This window comes from Chlorocebus sabaeus, chromosome 6, assembly GCF_047675955.1.
Source record: "Chlorocebus sabaeus isolate Y175 chromosome 6, mChlSab1.0.hap1, whole genome shotgun sequence".
Classification (NCBI taxonomy): domain Eukaryota; kingdom Metazoa; phylum Chordata; class Mammalia; order Primates; family Cercopithecidae; genus Chlorocebus; species Chlorocebus sabaeus.
Genome location: NC_132909.1, coordinates 42,212,115 through 42,216,198, shown reverse-complemented (window position 1 = coordinate 42,216,198; position 4,084 = coordinate 42,212,115). Strand labels below are relative to the sequence as shown.

Sequence of the window (4,084 nt, the reverse complement as noted above, 5' to 3'; positions counted from 1 at the left end):
CTTTTGAACTTTTCCCCTTTCTTCTCTCTTCTGCTTCTTTTTCCAGACTGCTTCCGAGATTGGATGAAGAGAATCTATTGACAATGCTGTGAAGAGAGGTATTTGGAGTGTGTTGGGGGAAGTAGTGTTGACTTCCTTGTGCAATCTAGGATTGAGTGGGGGATGGAGTTGGAAGGGAAGAGAAGTAAGACTCCTCCATCTTCCTGGTCCAGAGAAATTATGCTGGAGCCCCCTAGCCTTAATGAGAAAGAAGGCGTTTGTGTTTCCACCATCTTTGAGATCTGATTGCTAATGGAGCTACCTTTAAAGAATTCTACTATTTACAATAAAAGTGAGATCTCCCTCCTCCATCCTGTGTTGCACATCTTGGGATTGCACCCTTGTTCCTGGCACCTTTGCATTGCAGGAGCCTGCCTTTGACTGTCTTTCCTCTCTGCACATCTTCTATTCTTGCTGCTTCTCTTTACAGAAAGTGCTGAGCTTCTTGGCGAGTGTCCCTCCCAACAGATGAATATTCAGCAGAGAATGGAGAGCTTTCTACCATAAGAATCAGGATGTGACTGTTTATAAAGTTATTGCATTTTTTTTGAAGAGTGGCTGCAATTAGTTTTGGTGTTAGGCAGAAAAAACCCCAAGATGTTCTTTTTGATTTCACATTGCTTGCATAATACAGATACCCATTTACTGGAAGAAATCTTTGTGGGTAAGTGTATGAGTGTGTATGCATAAGTATGTGTGTGTGTGTGTGTGTGTGTGTGTGAGACTCCACATATATTTCTGGAGTGCCTTCTATGTTCCAGGCATGGTGTTAGTCAACATATGTAATTGAGAGTAAAACAGTCATGATCTCTGCTCTTAACCAATTTACAATCTAGGATAAAAGAGATCTTCCATGTTCAAATCCACAATGACATTAATTGCAATATGATCATTGTTGTGTTTGAAGAATAGCTAAGAAAAGCACAAAGAACTTACAAGATGGTTTAACAGAAGAACTTCATCTAGCTTACAAGTATGGATAGCCCCTATCTAAGAAAGCGGTATGAGTAAGGATGAATAGGAATAGGCCAGATAAAATACTAAGCCAGGAGTTGGAGGTGGACACGGGGGAGGGAGGTGACATAGTACTGATAGAGAGGTGTAGAGAGCTGAGGAGGCTGATGAATGTAGAGAAAGTAGAAGTGTCACTGGATTGCAGTTCTTGATAGGTAGAAATGTTGTATGAGGGGACGAAAACAAGGCCATTGGAAAGGGAAGTTGAAGGAGGTGGTGGTGGTGTTTGTGAAGGTATTCATATTATTGCAGAATTATCTGAAGTGCAGTTTCCAATGTTGACCAAATTCATGGTATGACTGTGGAAGTTGGTACTTGGGGTGAAAGATGACAACTATCAGTGGGTATCAGGGTAAGGAACTGCTGGTCAAGGTGTTGATGGTGCATCCAAGTGATGATAAATCTGCTTAGCATGATGGTAAGGTTGGGTGAAAAGAAGACGATCAGTTGGGTGCTAAATTCTTTAAGGAGTGATCAAATGATTAAGTGAGGACTAGAGGGAGAAGAGGCTCTTATTGTCAACTACTCAAAGGAGCAGCTTACAAAAGGGAGTGCAGTTATTTGTCTGCAAGTGGCATTGGGTAGTCAGGAGGACACTGCCTTGGTTCTGATACTGGGATATTTCAAGTTTGATGGAAAACATCTCCCAGCCCCTGCTTGAGAGGAGAAGCAGTATCCTTAGGTGACAGTGGGTTTCAGTGAAGTCAAGAAAGTGTGTGGTGTGTGTGTGTGTGTGTGTGTGTGTGTGTGATAACTTTGAGATAATTATGGGTTAGAAACATGTGGATTAAGGTAAGAAGAGACTACTCTCAGGCATTCATCCAAACTTTGAATTTCTTCTAGAAACCTCCTCTTAAGTCACAGTCAAGTGACTGTGATTGATTGATCCAGCAGTTGCAAAATCACTCTCTTCTAATGCATACCATTTAAGTTAATTTAAAATGTAAGTTTTATTTTCTTTTTGGATGGGGTCTTGACTGCATCCTGAAAACGTAGTTGGTGTTTTTATTACCTTAGTGTAAGCTGTGTAGTCCAAAGAATAGTGGGAATGGTCACTGTGTGTGGATATTGTTGTTCCTGAGGTAAATTCTGTCCTAGCTACTAACCAAAGGATCTTTCAGAAATGCTCTCCCAAACCACTGCCCATTGGATAGCAAACGCAGTATCTATTTTAGAGAAAATGATTGCATCAGATTAAAATGGTTAAATTGTCTTAACATGGCAGGATCTTATCTTTTCATGAAAACATTTTTTATTAACTTTTTTTTAAAGGAGGACAACTGCTCTTCAGATTTTTCCCATGAGAACTGGAGATTAAACTTTGATTTTTCTCCTTTTATCCTCCCCAACAGAAGCTGTATATTTTGAGGATAACCACTTGGTTTAAAGCAAAATAGCCTTAAATAAACATACATACCTTAAAATGAATGAGCATTTCTGGTATAGTCTTAGATTTCAGTGTCATAGTGACTGGGTTGAGAAAGCCACCAGAATTTCATAGCTCAAAGTTCAGGTTTTATACAAGATTTATATGTCCTGTAGAATATTTTGTTTGCTGCAGTTTGAAATGATAGTATCTTCTTCTCTAGGAAACTAATGTTTAACAGGTAAGTACAATCGGATTGCTAACAGGAGATGGAGGAAAAAATGTCACTATTTTGAATGGGGTTTGTGTTTACCAGTACACAAAATGTATGCTTGTATTATCTATTATGTGAAAATATCTATAATTGTTAGAAAGATAAAATCCATGTTTGACAAGAAAATCAATTTTTTCCATATCTCTCTTTGTGCACTGTGGTTTTAAAATTTCCTTTTCATTTTGAATGGTGTTTTCTGTTTAGAAAGCTTATTTGAAAAAATTAAACAAAAATTATATACATTTATTGTGTACAATGTAATTTTTTTTTTTTTTTTTTTTTTTTACTGGCTGCTTGGAGTTTATTTTCTGCTCGGTGCCAGGTGCACAGTTCCAGATGTCAGGAAAGCTAGCGAGTGCCAGGGCCGGGCGGTAGAGAGCGGGGCCCTAACTCCTATTTGGTGTCTGCTGTGTTGATGCGAAGGTCTGCTTGCTGCAGCCGCCTGGTCTACAGGGTGGGGAGTGGGAGGTGGGGAGGGGTCGGGGGGCGGGGAGCGGGGAGGGGCTCTGGTGGACTAGCGCCTCCGCAGGCCTCGGGCTGGTGGTAACCGCTCAGGTCAGGACGGGGGTCCAGCGCTGGCTGTGCTGGACTGACCGCCGGGCTGCTTCCTCCGGGCGTCCCGAGCCAGGCCACCGGTGGTCATGCTGCTGGAGGCCTGGGGGGGTTCCGGGTGCTCTGCGGACTCCAACACCGTGGCCATGAACGGGAGGGTGGACTTCCCGAAAAAGAAGCTGGCCCACCAGTGACCCGGGTCAGCCTTGGGGAGACCTGGGGGGTGGGGAATGGCTTCCCCGGGGCACTCGGTACTGCTGCAGGAGCTGTTGCTGGAAGTGGAACCCAGGCGGCGCCGGTAGTAGTCGTGGGTGGCCACGAGCGAGCCGCTGGAGGGGATGGCCGCCATGCTCTGGCTTGCTGGCTGGTGGGACCTGGGCGGCAACCCCTCGCGGGCCTCGGCGCACGATCACGGGTGGCGGGGACGGGGACGCTAGGCCACGGAGCCCATTTGCAGAGGAGACCGCGGGACACCGCGCCACGAGAGAGACGCGCGCGCGCGCGCCACAATGTAATATTTTAAAATATGCATACATTTGAAATGGCTAAATGTAGCTAATTATCATATGCATACTTATGATTTTTGTGGTGAGGACACTTAAAATCTACTCTTTTAGAAATTTTCCAGAATACAATACTGTCCAATGTTATTAACTGTAGTCACCATATTGCACAATAGATCTCTTGGACTTACTACTCCTGTCCAGTTGAAATTTTGCATACTTTGACAAACATCTCTCCAATCTCCACCTTTCTCCCCACCAGTCCCTTGTAACCACCATTCTACTTTCTGCTTCTGTGAGTTCAACTTCTTTAGATTCCACATGTGATATTTGTCT

General features: G+C 43.5%; 1 pseudogene; it reads right to left on the bottom strand.

Annotated features, from left to right (window-relative positions):
* Positions 1–2,954: 2,954 nt before the first annotated feature.
* On the bottom strand, positions 2,955–3,761 carry LOC140711889 (pancreatic progenitor cell differentiation and proliferation factor pseudogene; annotated as a pseudogene).
* Positions 3,762–4,084: the final 323 nt, after the last annotated feature.